Source organism: Salvelinus alpinus, chromosome 14 (genome assembly GCF_045679555.1).
Source record: "Salvelinus alpinus chromosome 14, SLU_Salpinus.1, whole genome shotgun sequence".
Classification (NCBI taxonomy): domain Eukaryota; kingdom Metazoa; phylum Chordata; class Actinopteri; order Salmoniformes; family Salmonidae; genus Salvelinus; species Salvelinus alpinus.
The window spans coordinates 19944941-19965470 of record NC_092099.1 but is presented as its reverse complement, the minus strand read 5'-3'; positions in this window follow the sequence as shown (position 1 = coordinate 19965470).

Below are 20530 nucleotides of genomic sequence, written 5' to 3'. Positions count from 1 at the left end.
CTTAAAGTTGGTTGACAACCGCCATATAAAGTCCAAAGAAGAAGAAGAAGCCTGAAGGAGGACAGATTTCTAGATACGAACGGTTTACCGTTTGGTTTACCGTTTTATCTGTGAATTAATTGTCGGAGTAGAGGACCTTGTGCATTTCAGGTAAAATAACAACCCAATGTTTATATCCCAGGACAAATTAGCTAGCAACCGCAAGCTAGCTAGCTAAATTGCCGTAAATATTTAATTATTTTCAACCTGTCCCCAAATGAATATAATTGGTTCAGAGTTTGTTTTGATTTTTCAACTTGCGTGTCCTGATTGCGTCTGGTGTGGGTGGACAAAATCAAACTTGCGCGCGATGGCATGCGGTTTGTTCAGCATGTTACGTATCTCTTGGTAACATGACAACAGTGACAGAACTCCGAGAGTGCACAGATTCAAAGTCTGCAAGTCTATTTTTGATTCATAGAGGAATATTCATACTTGTAAATGGATTTCTAATCATTCTGAAATAAATTATTGAATGTTTTCAAATGTCAAGTTAGAAATTTGGGACCGTTGTTAAATCTTTCATACATCATGATACAAGCTTGCAAAATGTAATTACATATTTGTGAATCGCACTTGCGACCACGAATCTCAATGTGCGACCACGAAATTCAAAATACAAACTCTCAAAGTTCTGTCATCACTATAATCCCATTGAATCGCTACCACTGAGTATATGCAGTACCTTCGGAAAGTATTCAGATCCCTTGACTTTTTCCACATTTTGTTCAATTACAGCCTTATTCTAAAATGGATTAAATAATAAACAAATTCTCAGCAATCTACACACAATACCCCATAATGACAAAGGGAAAACAGGTTTTTAGAAATGTTTGCAAATTTATTACAAATTGTAAACTAAAATACCTTATTTGCATAAATATTCAGACCCTTTGCTATGAGACTCAAAATTGAGCTCAGGTGCATCCTGTTTACATTGATCATCCTTGAGATGTTTCTACGACTTGATTGGAGTCCACCTGTGGTAAATTCAATTGATTAGACATGATTTGGAAAGGCACACACATGTCTATATAAGGTCCCACACTATATAAGGTCCCACAAACCAAGCCATGAGATTGAAGGAATTGTCCTCCGTAGAGCTCCGAGACAGGATTTGTCACACTCGTGATTAAAGACGGACCTAGGCGCAGCGTGAAACAAACAAAACAATAAAGAAACAAAGAAACGTGAAGTCATGACGTGCACACAGGCAACTAAACACAATATCCCACAAACACAGGTGGGGAAAAAAACTACCTAAATATGATCCCCAATTAGAGGCAACGATTACCAGCAGCCTCTCATTGGGAACCATACAAAACACCAACATAGATCATTTAAACTAGGACACCCCCTAGTCACGCCCTGACCTACTACACCATAGAGAAACAAGGGCTCTCTATGGTCAGGGTGTGACAGGATTGTGTCGAGGCACAGATCTGGGAAAGAGTACCAAAATATTTCTGCAGCACTGAAGGTCCCCAAGAACAGTAACCTCCATCATTCTTAAATGGAAGAAGTTTGGAACCACCAAGTCTCTTCCTAGAACTTGCCGCCCAGCCAAACTGAGCAATCGGGGGGAAAGGGCTTTGGTCAGGGAGGTGACCAAGAACCCGATGGTCACTCTGAGAGAGCTCCAGAGTTCCTTTGCGGAGATGGGAGAACCTTCCAGAAGGACAACCATCTCTGCAGCACTCCACCAATCAGGCCTTTATGATAGAGTGGCCAGACGGAAGCCACTCCTCAGTAAAAGGCACATGACAGTCCGCTTGGAGTTTGCCAAAAGGCACCTAAAGACTCTTAAACAATGAGAAACAAGATTCTCTAGTCTGATGAAACCATGATTGAGCTCTTTGGCCCAAATGCCAAGCTTCATATCTGGAGGAAACCTTGCACCATCCCTATGGTGAAGCATGGTGGTAGCAGTATCATCCTGTGGGGATGTTTTTCAGCAGTAGGGACTGGGAGGCTAGTCAGGATTGAGGCAAAGATGAACAGAGCAATGTACAGAGAGATCCTTGATGAAAACTTGCTCGAGTGCGTCCAGGACCTCAGACTGGGGCGAAGGTTCACCTTCCAACAGGACAATTACCCTAAGCCCACAGCCAAGACAAGACAGGAGTGGCTTCGTGACAAGTCTCTAAATGTCCTTGAGTGGCCCAGCCAGAGCCCGGACTTGAACCCGATCAAACATCTCTGGAGAGACCTGAAAACAGCTGTGCAGCAAAGCTTCCCATCCAACCTGACAGAGCTTGAGAGGATCTGCAGAGAAGAATGGGAGAAATTCCCTAAATACAGTTATGCCAAGCTTGTAGCGTCATACCCAAGAAGACTTGAGGCTGTAATCGCTGCCTAAGGGGCTTCAACAAAGTACTGAGTGAAGGGTCTGAATACTTATGTAAATGTTATATTTCCGGTTTTTATTTTTAATACATTTGCAAAAAAGTATTGCTTTGTTTTATTGGGGTATTGTGTGTAGTTTGATGGGGGGGGACTATTTAATTTATTTTAAAATAAGTCTGTAACGTAACAAAATGTGGAAAATGTCAAGGGGTCTGAATACTTTCCGAATGCACTGTATGATTCTAACATGTATTGACTCAAGCGTGTGAAAACTTATGTAAAGAGACATTTCTGTATAAATGGGAGAGAAAAAAATTAAAACATGTTTTCACTTTGTCATTACAGGGTGTAGATGGATGACAAAAAAATAAATGTCATCCATTTTGAATTCAGGCTGTAACACAACAACGTGTGGAATAAGTCAAGCGGTAAGAATACTTTCTGAAGGCACTTTATATAGCATGTGAAATGATATATAAGTTGTATAAACAAACAATTATAATGTCGTTTGTTAGTTATGATGGCTTATAGTATAAAATGAATCAATATGCAAGCAAAGTCCATTATGATGGCAAACAGATTGTGTGCTACAACTATATTGTGCTAGTTTAGACAAAATAATTTGATAATCAAATTATGTAATCATGTTTACATGATTTACACCTTAGTTAATTCTTACATAGTGTTAATATGGAAAACCACAAGGATGCTTGGCACACTCAATCCCCAGTGGTATTAAAAACAATCCTCTTTTCATGCAAGGGAAAAGCACCAGTGATACTTAACATAAAGATACAGATTTATTTCAATGCCATACAAATGATGCTGGACACAGCACTTGACTTGTATCATCAGTAAATGCCTGTATGGCTGAAGTACATTTCCAGTACTTCAGTTGCTTTATGTTACAATAAATACAGTATGTACCGTTCACAATGAGTAGTCTACTCATTTTGGGCTTTTTGGGTTGCACAGCAGTCTAAGGCACTGCATCTCAGTGCAATAGGCGTCACTACAGTCCCTGGTTCAAATCCAGGCTGTATCACATCCGGCCGTGATTGGGAGTCTCATAGGGCGGCGCACAATTGGCCCAGCGTCGTCTGGGTTTGGCTGGGGTAGGCTGTCAATGTAAATAAGAATCTGTTCTTAACTGACTTGCCTAGTTAAATAAAGGTTTAAAAAAAATGCATTACTTTGAGACAAGAAAGTTTTGTTCAAACTGTCAATCGAAAATGTGACTTTTTTTTTTAAAGGAAGAAAAGCATCCATCAGTCAATCAAAGAAATGTCCATGGGGAAGTGGAATTATTTTCATGACTAACTTAAAACGTGCTCAGGAAGTCTTCTTATTTCAGTTTTGATGAGTTAAACAGCAGAATATGTCCCAGGTGACCTGGATTGACTTTCAGCCTCAAGGATAGAACCTGCAGTGTAAAAAATATCCAGTCGTTTTTACAGTCAATTACTGTCAGCACAGAAGCCATTAGGTTACTGTACATTTACAGAAAATTACTGGCAGCACAGAAGCCAGTAAATTACTGTACATTTACAGGACCTTTACTGTAACACAAATTTACAGCTATTACTGAAACACCTGACTAAAGGAACATGCTGTATTTTTAGAATTGATAGTACATTACTGGAAGCACAGTAAACTGTTTCAGATTTACAATGTAGGTAGCTAGTGCCAACACAGGCAGTATTTCTGTTACATGTATTTTATATACTGTAGGTATTCAATACCTATTTTGTAATTTGTATTTTACTTGCCCCCAACTACAGTTAATGTAGCCTATTTTGTAACAGTCTAATTAGAATACATGTATTTTGTAATACAAATATATACACTGAGTGGGTGGAACTCAATATTAGGAAGGTGTTCCTAATGTTTAATAAAATGTAAATGTCTAATTGTAAAAGAATAATGCTTGCAAAGTACACTGCTGAGTATTATTCTAATAACCTCCGCCCCCAAACGAGGCCAAATTTGATCAAAATACAAATAGTTTGAAGGCGGAGCTCATTGGAATGATACCCAGCAGTGTGCTTTGCGAATGTACATTTTTAACATTTACATTTTGGTCATTTAGCAGATGTGCTTGTCCAGAGCGACTTTCGGGAGGCCGTCATTGTAAATAAGAGTTTGTTCTTAGCTGTCTTGCCTAGTTAAATAAAGGTTCAAGAAAAAAATGAAATAAAAATGAATCTAATGTTGATTAAAAAAACATCACAGTCAAAGCAAGTAAAACGTTTCTGTAACCGTTACCGGGAATGTTGTTGTAGTTAGGACACATTGTAATATTCACTGCAGAGCAATGACAAAGTGTAATACTGTAACATTAGCCTACCATACTGTAGGAAAGTGGATGCTACTGTAATCATGTTAGTACTGTATGGTAATTACATGGGATTAGTGCAAGCAGTTTGGCTGCTAGGTATTTGTATATTACAGCATATTTATGTATAGGTGGCATTTTATATCACTTGCACTTCTAGAGACCTAAACAAAGCCTTCCGAACTTGCCGTGATTATAGGGCAAACAGATCAAAAGGACAAGGCCTAATACTCAACCATTAAAGTTTTAAGACCCGCTATTCCCTATAGACGTTAAATTGTTAAGGCAAGACTACCACATTTCAGTTAAATTGGTATAGCATTCTCATTAATGGGTGCAACAAATAGCAACTTACAAGGCACGTCTCAAAATATTCCTCCTACAAAATATTTCCACAATGCACCATCATTTACAGAATGCAACAATAAATATACAGTAATAGAGTACTATATTGTTAAATTGTATTGTAAAAAATCTACAATGTGCACCCAGATGGGGGCTTGGGAAACCCTGTGTTACAGCATATCAATGAATATTTGGTGTTTTATATCACTTGCTCTTATAGAGGCCTTAACAATGGCTTCGAAACTGGCAGTGACTATAGGGCAAAACAGATCAAAAGCTTACTGTCGCTATGATCTGTCCCCTATATACATATACTGTAGGTGTTAGGGAACTATTACCATATATCCCTTAAATTTGTACAGCACTCTTACTAATGGGCGCAACAAGTTCAGCCTCTTACAAGGCACGCCTCAAAATGTGTTAATGAGCCAAAAAACAATACCATGCACCCACAAAAGGTTTTTGGTGCTCCAAAAATACAATATAGTACAGTATTCTGTGGAGGTAGTACTGAATTACAGTAAATTACTGGCAGCACAGCAGCCAGTACATTACTGTAGATTTTCAGGAAAAAGTTTTTAGAGTTTAAAAACACAGTACGGTACTGAATTACAGTAAATTTCTGGCAGCACAGTAGCCATGTCACTTCCTGACCATAGAAAGCCTTTATTTTCTATGGTAGAGTAGGTCAGGGCGTGACTAGGGGTTTAGTCTAGTTTATATTTTCTATGTGGAGTTCTAGTTTGTTTTTTCTATGTTGGTGTTTTAGTGTGATTCCCAATTAGAGGCAGCTGGCTATTGTTCCCTCTAATTGGGGATCATACTTAAGTAACACACATCAGGCCTCCAGTGCACCTCCCCAGTCCAGTACGTCCTGTGCCTCCTCCCCGCACTTGCCCTGAAGTACGTGTCACTAGTCCGGTGCCACCTGTACCGGCATCAGGCCTCCAGTGCGCCTCCCAAATCCAGTACGTCCTGTGCCTGCTCCTCGCGCTCGCCCTGAGGTGCGTGTCACCAGCCCGGTACCACCAGTGCCGGCCCCACGCACCAGGCTTCCGGCGGCGTTTCCCAGTCCAGCGCTTCCGGCGGCGTTTCCCAGTCCAGCGCTTCCGGCGGCGTTTCCCAGTCCAGAGCTTCCGGCGGCGTTTCCCAGTCCGGAACCTCCAACGACGGTCCACGGTTCCGGAACCTCCTGAGACGGTCCACGGTTCCGGAACCTCCTGCGAAGGTCAACGGTACGGAACCTCCAGCTCCATGGCCGGTGCCTTCCGATGCCCAGTCTGAGCACGGCGTCCAATTCAGCTCCAAGGCCAGTCTTCTTCTGCGTTGGTGCCCAGTCCAGGCACAGCGTCCAGTCCAGCTCCATGGCGGGAGCTTTCCCCTGTGCCGATGTCCAGTCCAAACACGACGTCCAGTCCAGCTCCATGGCAGGAGCCCTCCTCTGCGCCAATGCCCAGTCCAGACACGGCGTCCAGTCCCACTCCATGGCAGCAGTCTTCCTCTGCACCTAGGTCCAGTCCAGGCACAGTGTTCAGCCTGGGTCCATGGCTGGATCTGCGGGATGAGCGGGTTCTTCATCCCGCACCAGAGCCACCCCCGATGCTGGCGGATGAGCGGGTACTTTGCCCCGCACCAGAGCCGCCACCGACACTAGACACCCCCCCTAACCCTCCCTTTTTGTTTCAGGTTTTGCGGTCGGAGTCCGCACCTTTTGGGGGGGGGGGGTACTGTCACGTCCTGACCATAGATAGCCTTTATTTTCTATGGTAGAGTAGGTCAGGGCGTGACTAGGGCTTTAGTCTAGTTTATATTTTCTATGTGGGGTTCTAGTTTGTTTTTTCTATGTTGGTGTTTTAGTGTGAATCCCAATTAGAGGCAGCTGGCTATCGTTCCCTCTAATTGGGGATCATACTTAAGTAACATTTTTCCACCTGTGTGTTATGGGATATTGTTTTGAGTAGTGCACGTTGCACCTCTGTAGTCACGGTTTGTTGTTTGTTTTGTTAAGTTTCACTTTATAATAAATTATGTGGAACTCTACATTCGCTGTGCCTTGGTCTACACATGAACGTGACAAGCCAGTAAGTTACTGTAGATTTACAGGATAAATATACAAAAAACATATGGTACTGTATTCTGTAGGGTATAGCATTCTCACTAATGGGTGTAACCAATATAGCCTCTTACAAGGCACGACTCCAAATATGTTAATGAGACAGATTATTTCTCCGCCCACAACATTTTACCATAACGCACCATAATTCAAAGTATGCTGCTGTAAAATTACATAAATTTTACAGCAGTGTAATGGAATGCCATTGAGCCCTCATAATGCATTGATCTTTAAAGTAATATACTTTACTGTAATACGGAAATACCATAGCTAACTAAAAGTGTTGCTGGAAATTTACAGCAATTTCTTACAGTGAATGCGGACTCATCTGCAGCAAATCTCTAGTTTTTGGTAGTTTGTGTATAAGAGAGATTTTCTTCTGGTGAAACAGTTTCCCTTTGTGTTGTTCTTGTTGCGTCAGCTCCTGCTTGTGATGTTGTTGTTGATGATTAAAAGTTGTATCTTCTGCATATGGGTTGACAGTCTTGTTTAGGCTATGCGGCCTGTGTGCTGGTTTCACAGAATCCTCTAACAGTTTAGGGTCGGCATCAAATGAACCTGCAATTTAGAAGAGCAAATAAGACACCAGCGTTTTAAAAATCTTACATAATCCAGCCATCTGAAGTTCATGCCCTGGAGGAAGAATGGGAAAAAAGTGTTACTTGAATTTTTGCCAGAGAACCTAGAGTACAGTGCTAGAACCAGATGCTGGATGTTCATTAGCAAATCGTTTTTTTCCATTCAACAAAGCTAAGACTACTATTCATCACTAAGGAATTATATAAGATAGATTAACATATGGTGTATCATTTAAATCAAGATGAGCATTTGTATTGATTAGTTGCACATTTTCTAGGAAGCTCTCACAACTAACCACAATGCACCGCCTTCAGAATATTCTTATTCCATATCCACTGATTGTATGGTTAAGGAAGCCCCCAAGAATCTTGGGAATTTTTGGTGGCAAAATGGACAGCCTATATGTTTATGACGTTACACTATGGACAAAATAAGGCCATAGTTTTTTTTTTATCTCTGGGTGATGTAGGCTACTAGCTGGTTGTGACAGATCTCCAATTCCACAGGGGAAAAATGCATTTATCAATCAATAGAATATGAAATGGCTTGCTTCATCATTGCTATATATTTTCCATGTAGGTCAAAAAGCTGCCCATCGACCCGATAATTTGTGCCACAAGGCATATTCATCTACAGGGTTGAATTAGAGGGAAGGTCCATTATCAGAACACATTTGTGGATCAATCTTTGTCGTGTGAATATTAGTAGCCTATCATCGGTAGTATCAGGAACAGTAGTGTAGCCTTCTGCTCAGCTCTCACACACCTCACTCAGTAACTCACTACAGTATTATGTTGGTCTCCGCAGCAGATGGAAAATGAGGCGTTACATAAAGCCTGCGCTGTGTTCACAACTTCACCATCGATAAATGAGCAGGATTCACACAGGGCGTGATTGCCTTCAACTTCCGATGATGAAATGTACATTTTGGGGCAGATTGCTAGTCTTCTTTGTAATTAGTGTTGTAGTGGCCTCTTCTTGTCATCGCTTTGTAGGCCAAGGCCATCAATACACAACTCCCCAATTGTGTAAGATTTGGAAATGTTAACTCATGTTTATCTATTGTCTGGCCTGTCAATGAATGTTCGTGGGCAGAAATTACATTAACCTTTAGCCTTGTCATTAGTGGTGGAACGCCCTTATCTTTCACACCCACTTCCACATAAAATATTTTATCCGAGTGGTAAGATGGTGTGTTTCGGAGATACAGGTCCCCGGTCTGTTCATTTACTGTGAATAATTTGTTGGCTTCCTCCAAGATAAGGAACGTTAATTCTGCATTCAATCCCTCATCAGCGTCTTGCGCTTTGATCCGCAGCACCGGCATATCAGTTGACACATCAGTTGCCAAGAACGCGAAAGCGGCTCCATTTACTAAACGAGGGGATGTTATCACTGGTGTGTTGTCATTTTGGTCCATAACTCGTATCCAATGTTGTGTTGGATAGCACTGGGTATCCACCATCACTGGCTTGTATTTGTACATCAATTTCTTTGGTCAACTCAAAACGAATGCTAATGCTGAATACACCGAGCCTGAAACTGAATTGACTGACACACTTTGATGAAGGGAATTTTGCGCTCGATTTATCATTAATTAGTCGGTATGTTATCTCAGGGTTATGGCCCAGATCGAGTTCATTGGCTAACACAGATCATAGAAATGTACCCACCACTACATTGTTGTCCTCTAACCACACTTCATAGAACGATTTACTGAAAGTTGGAACATTGTCGTTTTCTTCGCTGACTCGGATTGTGTATTTGAATGTGGTTTTGAACTGCGGTGTTCCAAAGTCCATTGCAACAACAGTCAGATTGTACTCAGGTAATATTTCTCTATTTAACGTTGTTGTCACTATCATGTACGTGCCTCCCATATGCCTGTTGCAACCTGAAATGGTCATGACTGTATAAAGAGCAGCGCACATATCCGTTTCACCCAGAGTCGCTGTCCATGGTACTGAACAGAGACACAAAGCTGCACTCTGCCGCGGACTCAGTTTTGTAAACAGTTCTATAACAATTTCTGTGGCATTATTATTAACATCTAAAATGTCAATCCTAACTGTTCATATTTTGAATTCATAAAATTCAAAAATTCATTTTCTCTAAATCAACCTGCAGCGAGAAACACACATTGATTGTTTCCCCTTTAGGAACTACGTTGAGATTAAAACATAATGGATATGAATCAGCAATGAAAGTGATTCCTATAGGAACATATTTTGACAAATCTAAAATCAGTACAGACCTACTATTTGTATTATATTGTCTGTCCCCCACTGACCCTATCCTCAGTGGAATGGCAATTCACACTAGCCTGATTGACAGTCTGTTTCTGCTTTCTTGCCAACTCCTTATGGAATTGTCATGCAAAAACATGTTTGGCTTGATAAGGACAATGAAGTAGGCAAAAGCACAAACAGATCTGGGACCAGGTTAAATTCACACCACTAGGGGGAAACATCATGCAATTCAACCTCAAAGAGTGTATTTGGGGAAAGGCCGGAAATCCAATGGGTGGAACTGACCAATGATAAGCTGCTGAGTATCAGGTTCAGGTGACTGTGCAAGCAATAGAACATTGAATCTCATAGGCACTTATGGCATGACTAAAGGTTGATGGTGGCCAGTTTAGGAGCTGCAAAATAATAGAAATTCTGATGATAGTCTATATTCATGAGTCATGCAATGCAAATAAGGAGTAATTTAATCTCGTTTTCGAGCAGTGAAGAATAAATCTGTATCATCAAGCCCTGCAAGGGTTTCAACATATTTCCTGCCAGGTGGATTGTTTTAAAATATTGAAATCTATTTCAATTGTACAATTGGCCCAGCGTCGTTCGGGTTTGGCCGGGGTAGGCCGTCATTGTAAATAAGATTTGTTCTTAACTGACTTGGCTAGTTAAATAAAGGTTAAATAAAAATAAATTACAAATGGTTAATTGTGGCCTGCTAAACCTGGATTTGTAATTGTATGGCCTTTCAAATGATAAGCAATTTTAGGTATGCTTGCTGAAAGCAAACCACAACTTTAGAAACTGTTCATACATATTCATATTTGTCTTCTGCTGCCACCTGTAGTGCCAGAACCGTAAAAGCTACCAACACCAAAATAACTTTAAAACATCCAGACGGCCACTGGTCAGGTTGCTTGAAAAAAACTTTTTGATACTACTTGTACTTTTCACACTACAATCATATTTACATAAATCCCAATGCATTTCAATGGCCATTAACTTGAATGGTAAACATTTCCACCGTTACTAGTCTTTAACCATTTAAGCTAGAAATGTCATTCAAACTTTACCTACAAGCTACGTTGTGGACCAAAGTTAGTGCGGACGAGAGCTAATACTGACCAGAGCTAGCTAGATACACCCCGAACCAGAACTCTGGTCTGGCTCTGGTCCACACTAACTAGCTCTGGTCCAAGTCATAGCTCGTTGCTAGCTAGCTCTGGTCTGCACTAGTTCTGGTCCAGGGCGTAGATCGTAGCATTGGTCTAGCTCTGGTCCACATGAACTAGTTCTGGTCCAGGGCATACAGACTGACTCAACTTAGATTTCTGCGATAAAGCTTCATGCTAGAATTGACCACAGTCACTACTAATACCACTATAATGCAGTAACTACTACCACTACTAATACTACCACCACCACTACTGCCACAGTCACCACTACTACTACTACCATTACTACTTGCACACTATAACAACTCCACACCTACAAACCACCCCAAAATTGGTCAGTATATCTATATATTACATCTAGCCCACTATAACTCCACACATACAAACCACCACAAAATAGGTCACTATATCTATATATTACTACTAGTCCACTGTCACGACTTCCGCCGAAGTCGGCTCCTCTCCTTGTTCGGGCGGCGTTCGGCGATCGACGTCACCAGCTTTCTAGCCATCACCGCTCCATTTTTCATATATCCATTTGTCTTGTCTTGTTCCATACACACCTGGTTTTCATTTCCCCAATCAATCTACTTGTATTTAACCCTCTGTTTCCCATCATGTTTTGTGTGTAATTATTTCATGTTATGTGGTGTTAGTTTACGCGCTTTACTTTTATGTTCTGTTTTTTTGAGCACGTTTGATTTATGTAGTGCTCTTGTTTTTGGAACTATAATAAAAGTGCACCTGTTCATTATACTCTGCTCTCCTGCACCTGACTCTGCCTCCAATACATCATTGACACCGACTATGACAACTCCACACCTACAAACCACCACAAAATAGGTCACTATATCTATATATTACTACTAGCCCACTATGACAACTCCACACCTACAAACCACCACAAAATAGGTCACTATATCTATATATTACTACTAGCCTACTATTACAACTCCACACCTACAAACCACCACAAAATAGGTCACTATATATATATATATATATATATTACTACTAGCCTACTATTACAACTCCACACCTACAAACCACCACAAAATAGCTCACTATATGTATATATTACTACTAGCCCACTATAACTATAAGCCTATGAAAACCCTATTACTACCATTACTACTTCTACCATTACCTCTGCCGTCACCACCACTACTACAGTGTTGGTTCCAGGCATAAGCGACATAAATGGTCTCTTAGGGTCCCAGTCATTGTTAGTCGTTCTCACCCGATACAGTCGCTAGTGAAAGTGTACACACCTCTTGCACAGTCTTCACATATAGCTGCCTCAAAATTAAATCTCAAAAAGGGATTAAATTAGATGTTTTCCCCCCTATCAATCGACACAACCGACTCTACATTTTCAAAGTGAAAGAAAAATTAGAGAAAATATTTCAAATAATACAAATAAAAAAATTGGATGTATTGATTGCATATTTTTTTTATTTTTTTTTATGGATTCCCATTAGCTGCTGTCAAGGCAGCCGCTGCTCTTCCTGGGGTCCAGCAAAATGAAGGCAGTTATATACAATTTTAAAAACATTACAATACATTTCACAACAGATTTCACAACACATTAAGTGTATATGTCTTCACACCCCAGAGTTAATACTTGGTGAAAGCACCTTTGGTAGCCATTACAGCTGTGAAACATTTTGAATACTATTCTATCAACCTCGCGTTACTCTAAGTGCAACATATATCCATTGTTTTTTATTTTATTGTATTGCTCAAGCTCATTCAATTTGGTGTGGAATCAATGATGGACAGCAGTATTTAAATCTTGTCTCTGATTTTTCTAATGCAGATTTAAGTCAGGACTGAGACTGGACAATTCCGTAGCATTCAACACCTCTTGGAAAGCCATTCTGGTGTGTCTTTGGCGTTAACATTTGTGTAATTGTCCCGCTATAAAAAAAAATCTCTATCCCAGGGTTAGGTTTTCAGAAGACTGAGGTGGGTTTTCCTCTAACTTGTTACCTTGGCTTTGCTCCATTCATATTTATTTTGATTCTAACAAACTCCCCAGTCCCTATCGGTGACAAGCGTATCCATAACATGATGCCGTCACCACAATATTAGAAAATACAAAGGGATCAAAAATATTGCATTCACTCCACGTTACTGGCCTGTATGACAAAGCGAAAAGAAGGAAACTGTGTGAAACAAAATCCACTCCAATCATCCATTCTGTTTACAACAAGGCGGTTAAGTAATACCGCAAGACATTACGGCAAATATATGAACTTTTTGGCCTAAATTAAAATCGACAAGTTTGAGTCAAATCCAATACAACAAAACAAAGAGTGAAACCCTCTGTATTTTAAGGTACTGTGGTGGAAGCATAATGTTATAGGTATGCTAGTCATCGGCAGGGACTGGGGAGATTGTCAGGATCAAAATAAATACAGTACCAGTCAAAAGTTTGGACACACTTACTCATTCAAGGGTTTTTCTTTATTTAAAAAAATATTTTCTACATTGTAGAATAATAGTGAAGACATCAAAACTATGAAATAACACATATGGAATCATGCAGTAACCAAAAAAGTGTTAGACAAATCAAAATATATTTTAGATTTTTCAAAGTAGCCACCCTTTGCCTTGATGACAGCTTTGCACACTTTTTTCATTCTCTCAACCAGCTTCACCTGGAATGTTTTTCCAACAGTCTTGAAGGAGTTTCCACATATGTTGAGCACTTGTTGGTTGCTTTTCCTTCGTTCAGCGGTCCAACTCATCACACACCATCTAAATTGGGTTGAGGTTGGGTGATTGTGGAGGCCAGGTCATCTGATGCAGCACTCCATCACTCAGTCTAGAGGTGTGTTAGGTTACTGTCCTGTTGAAAAACAAATAATAGTCCCACTAAGTGCAAACCAGATGGGATGGCGTAACACTGCAGAATGCTGTGGTAGCCATGCTGGTTAAGTGTGCCTTAAGTTCTAAATAAATCACAGACCGTGTCACCAGCAAAGCACCCCCACACTATCACACCTCCTCCTCCATGCTTCACGGTGGGAACTACACATGCTGAGATCCTCCCTTCACCTACTCTGCGTCTCACAAAGACACGGCGTTTGGAACCGAAAATCGCAAATTTGAACTCATCAGACCAAAGGACAGATTACCACCGGTCTAATGTCCATTGCTCATGTTTCTTGACCAAAACAAGTCTCTTATTCTTATTGGTGTCCTTTAGTAGTGGTTTCTTTGCAGCAATTCGACCAGTAAGACCTGACTCATGCAGTCTCCTCTGAACAGTTGATGTTGAGATGCGTCTGTTACTTGAACTCTGTGAAGCATTTATTTGGGCTGCAATTTCTGAGGCTAGTAACTCTAATGAACTTATCCTCTGCAGCAGAGGTAACTCTGGGTCTTCTTTTCCTGTGGCGGTCCTCATGAGAGCCAGTTTCATCATAGTGCTTGATGGTTTTTGCGACTGCACATGAAAAAACTTTCAAAGTTCTTGAAATTTTCCGTATTGACTGACCTTCATGTCTTAAAGTAATGATGGACTGTCATTTCTCTTTGCTTATTTGAGCTGTTCTTGCCATAATATGGACTTGGTCTTTTACCAAATAGGCTATCTTCTGTATACCACCCTACCTTGTCACAACACAACTGATTGGCTCAAACACATGAAGAAGGAAAGAAATTCCACAAATTAACTTTTAGCAAGGCACACCTGTTCATTTAAATGCATTCCAGGTGACTTACCCATGAAGCTGGTTGAGAGAATGCCAAGAGTGTGCAAAGCTGTCATCAAGTCAAAGGGTGGCTACTTTGAAGAATCTCAAATATCAAATATATTTTGATTTGTTTAACACTTTTTTGGTTACTATAGGATTCCATATGTGTTATTTCATATTTTTGATGTCTTCACTATTATTCAACAATGTAGAAAATAGTAAAAATAAAGAAAAACCCTTGAATGAGTAGGTGTGTCCAAACTTTTGGCTGGTACTGTATGAAAGGAACAAAGCCCAGGTAAAAAGTTAAAGGATAACTCGCCTCAGTCTTCTGAAAACCCAACCCTGGGATTATGTTTATCCCATGTGTAACTCTGTGTTGTTGTTTTTGTCGCACTGTTTTGCTTTATCTTGGCCAGGTCGCAGTTGTAAATGAGAACTTGTGTTCAACTGGCCTGCCTGGTTAAATAAAGGTGAAATATATATTTTTTTTATATCTTTAAATTTTTTTAGCTGGAAGCTAGCTTTTCACCATGCAGATCCAGAGTCAAGTGTTCCATTCTCTGTTACATCTTACCTCTCTTATAGACAGACTCATTACATCCAGTCTCTCTGTTTACATCTTACCTCTCTTAGAGACAGACTCATTACATCCAGTCTCTCTGTTTACATCTTACCTCTCTTATAGACAGACTCATTACATCCAGTCTCTCTGTTACATCTTACCTGTCTTATAGACAGACTCATTACATCCAGTCTCTCTGTTACATCTTACCTGTCTTATAGACAGACTCATTACATCCAGTCTCTGTTACATCTTACCTGTCTTATAGACAGACTCATTACATCCAGTCTCTCTGTTACATCTTACCTGTCTTATAGACAGACTTCATTACATCCAGTCTCTCTGTTACATCTTACCTCTCTTATAGACAGACTTCATTACATCCAGTCTCTCTGTTACATCTTACCTCTCTTATAGACAGACTTCATTACATCCAGTCTCTCTGTTACATCTTACCTGTCTTATAGACAGACTCATTACATCCAGTCTCTCTGTTTACATCTTACCTCTCTTATAGACAGACTCATTACATCCAGTCTCTCTGTTTACATCTTACCTATCTTATAGACAGACTCATTACATCCAGTCTCTCTGTTACATCTTACCTGTCTTATAGACAGACTCATTACATCCAGTCTCTCTGTTACATCTTACCTGTCTTATAGACAAACTTCATTACATCCAGTCTCTCTGTTACATCTTACCTGTCTTATAGACAGACTTCATTACATCCAGTCTCTCTGTTACATCTTACCTGTCTTATAGACAGACTTCATTACATCCAGTCTCTCTGTTACATCTTACCTGTCTTATAGACAGACTTCATTACATCCAGTCTCTCTGTTACATCTTACCTGTCTTATAGACAGACTCATTACATCCAGCCTTTACTGTAATCCCACAAACGGCATGGCATGTGCAGAGAGAATTCATTTAAACCCCTGTGTCTTACGCAGCACATGTCAGAGTCTGCAGTCCTATTTCTGCAGACTGTGTCAACACTGCTAGAGAGATTCCTAGTCCTGGGATGATGAGACTGTTGGTAGTGATGAATCTGTACCAGTTGCACACCGGTTGTTTTCTGCACACTGCTGACAGTGGAGTGTCTCATTATGTCAATACTGGTTCCCCTGTAGACAGCTGTCAAATGAAACATGGGTCTAGTTGTCCATTTTCTCCCGTTCCACATAGATGAGGAAATGAGAGGCCGTACATGTTCCATCAGTCTAATTGACTTGGTTGTGAATTAGCCACTGTGTTTTGTTTTAAGGTTCCCAGAAGTTATTAGTGGTTTGCTAGTATGCCATGAAGTAATTGGAATTCCTCTGAGACAACACTTGATGTTGCTCTATCTGTGCAGGATTGACAGATTTATTTTCTTCTCAGTGGGCGACTTCCCTCCTCTTTCATGTTGCTACAGTATTTGTAAATTAGTTTCCCCGTCCCTATACAGTAGCACATAATACTAATTGGGGGTGAGCTGTTTGTGTTCACACCCCACTAGGTGACAGGGTGTCTTTAACTTTGTAGGCTACTCCTAGACAGGGTAGACATCACTGAAGCCATTAGAAATGAATGCATTGCTCTTGCAACCATTAGCAACGACTACATTGATCTTCTTTTGGTAATAGATAAGAGCCATGAAAAGCAGTAGAAGGCATGTCTCCCCCCTTACAACCCAGTAGACTTTGTCATTTCTGTTGATTTGCAATTAGGCATGCACTGAGTTGCCATTGACTTCCGTTATTTTCTGTTGGAGGGGATATCCACTCTGTTCTCCTTTAGGACACCCTTCATTTGACAAGGAGAGGCAGTCAACACCATAAAGGAGTTTTATTCTGAGTTAAAGAACAATCATTAACAGACTTTTATTGGGGCAGGGGGTGTTCCTGCCATGCTACATTCCTTATCAGACTTTAATTGTCCTTATCCATGACATAGGATGGCAAGTGACTGCAACGTCTTCCAAATATTCCCCTTACAGTCACAAGAAAAGTTCTGAGCTTCCGGGAAATTGATATTATGGAGTGGCACACAGAATACAGAGGAACTTGATGTCACCTTGAATGCACATTACTTCCCCGATTGGACTGGCAGGTGATATCGGAGGATAAACCTCATTTTGACCTTGTGCTCACTCATCACAAAAAAAACAAAAGGGCCAGATAGCGCCAAAGCACCCATCCATCATGTTTCAAGTATGATTTCCTTCAGACTACTGATATCGCCATAGTACAGTTTCAGAGAGCTGCACTTCATTTAGCCAAAGCAGGCAATGTTTTCCGACTTTTTAAGGGTCTTATTAAAAATGGCATAACTAAAAGTGTTTCCATTCATATTTCATCCTAGGGTGCAGTAATTGATTTCATCATCCCCAAGTTATTTTCATGATCGAAATGGGGACATCAAAACGCAGTGACCTCCATCATAATCCCTTTGAAATCAAATCCACTTTTATTCTATGCTCAAGCTCTCGCCAGGACTTCCAACTATGTATCTAGGGTGATTACTTTTCCTAACCTGCTCCTTCAGTGCTGGTCCAGAGAGTATCCAGTCATACATCCACCTATATCACTTCCCCACGCTGTATGTGGGCCACTTGAGCTCGGCATCTGACACAACCCTCCTGAGGCTGTGCATCAGTGTGCTAGTTTCTGTCTCAGTGATACACAGGCAGGCACAGGCCCAGAAGTGAAGTGGCCCAGAAGTGAAGTAGCACACATGTTATATTTATGTTGATAACACATGGGTCTTGTGCACTGAATGAAATCCCTACACTACAACAATCCATTTATAGGCCAAGGGCTCTTTTCAGTTCAATACCAAACAGAACAACCTGTTCTACAGCATACTGCTTGTAGGCCTACTGTTTTCTCTTGTGTTATGGTTCTTGTTCAATTTAAAGAAACAAAAGTGAAATGAGGAACAATGTTGTTTCTAGAATGTAATTACAGTGTTATACAAAGGTATACTGTACACAGTTGTTGTCTGACTCAGGAATGTACAGTAGGGGCAATGATAATACTGGAAAATGCTCGCATACTTGACCACATCAAAAGCACTTTCAACTACAAAGGCTATGAATTATTAGTCCTACACGATGGCTCAAGAGACCTCTTTATGACGTTATAATGCAGATGCTTATACATTGAGTGCACTACTATCATGCAGCACCAGTGAAGGGTATTGGAAGGACTAACCAACACAAACCCTTAGAATACCCAGTCTCAAATGTGCTTAAATTCATCCAGGATTCTCCACTGGTGTTCCTTGAAAATAATTGATTGATATGCGGGTAATGTGCATTGTTCAGACCGTATAACTGCATTAGGTCTTTGAAGGCACATTGTCCGTGGTAAACAGAGAACTGGTCCCCATAGGCTTACCTGACCAAAGGCAGCTGTCAGAGTGGTTTAGCTAAACCAGAGTAGGAGGAGCGATGAGGTGCATCTGTAGGGCATGGAGGCACATGTGTCTGCCCACCTCAGGAGGTTTGTGTTGAGAGCATACAGCACACATGACTGGATATCATACATGTAACAACATTCTGTGTTCCTACACGGCACATTATTGTGGTGAAATGTTTTCTGTGATGCTTTGTACAACTTTTTTTTATCACCTATTACGAATGCATTATCTTGGTGTTTTGGAGGTTTTTAATTAGAGGTGATGAGCTGTGATACAGGCTGTGATACAGATATGGGGTGATAAACAGTTCAATCTCACACTCTAATCACGCCATTACAAGGTGGAAAGTGAATATTGTATTCATGCTCGAAGCTGTGTAACTACTGTTTACTACTTGTCATTCCGGCTTTTCCAGAATTACGGCAACTCAAATATGCAGTGGCATCTTAATGCATATTTGACTGCGAATCAATTTGCAGTGAAACAATCAATGCACCCATGTCGTGGCGTCACAAGCAGATGCAAATGAAAGTTTATCACAGAAAGAAAAGCAATACGCTCAGAGGAAGACTCTCACCGCGGCACAAACTCTTCAATCTCCACAGAAACTATGGGGAAATGGAGAGGCACACGTGAACGATAGAGGCATATGCATTATGGATTTGAACTTCACATTCATTCTAAGGGAATTATGATAATAGTAAGAAAAATTGATAAATGTGTCAATGCAAACAGTATTGTCAATAGCCATCCTTTCCTGGGGGGTTTAACTGACTGAATAAAAATTAGGGTTTGCCTTTGTTGCCCTTATCTCTCACCTGCAGTAATGTCCAATTTATTCAGGCTGCACCCTGGGCTGGCAAAGTTGCTGCTCCCCAGAGGAGGACGGCAGCATGTTTCAGACAATATAAATGAACCTGTAGACAACTCAAGGTTGATTTAGAGCCGGCACAACAAGCAATTTAATGATGAACCTGCGACCATACTGATCTTGCCCTTACGCTGACAAGAAAGAATATGTCAGTGCATACCTGTATTACATAGGAGACTGGTATTGCACTGCTCTGGCCAGGTGAGAATTCAAATGCAAATGTTAGCTGATTGGAAAGAAGACTGGATTGAATGTCAGTCCATTTTCCCAAGATCTGTCGGTGATAATAACTGTGGATATTGCATAGCATGAAGTGGTGGAACAACAAGTGTGATATTTATGATAAGAAATAGGAAACAGCCTCTGAATATAGAGAATATCCTCATGTAGAGAAAGAATCCCGAATATTAATTGACAACTTGTTATGTTATTACTATGATGTTATTGCTTTTTCTTTCGTTTTATCCTCTTGTGAGACTTGTATCTTTACTCAGTCAATACAACCAGCTTGTATTCTTGAATCATGAACCACAGTCATTATCAGACCCTGCAGTGAAAGGAGACAAGACCAAATCAAGATGTGTCATAACAGTTATATAAACATTGTAATTAGGTGGATTGTGATTGGAAGCATTGGATACATGCTCTGCAATGTTATTTTGGTCGATCATGTCCACAAGCATTTCCACAGTCAGAAAACAAAGGTCTGTTGTTATGATTGCCTAGCCTAGTAGCCTAGTACCAGCACCTGCACGAACAGGACTGACCACCTTTAACCAAAGCTTTATGGTACTAACACGACTTTACCCA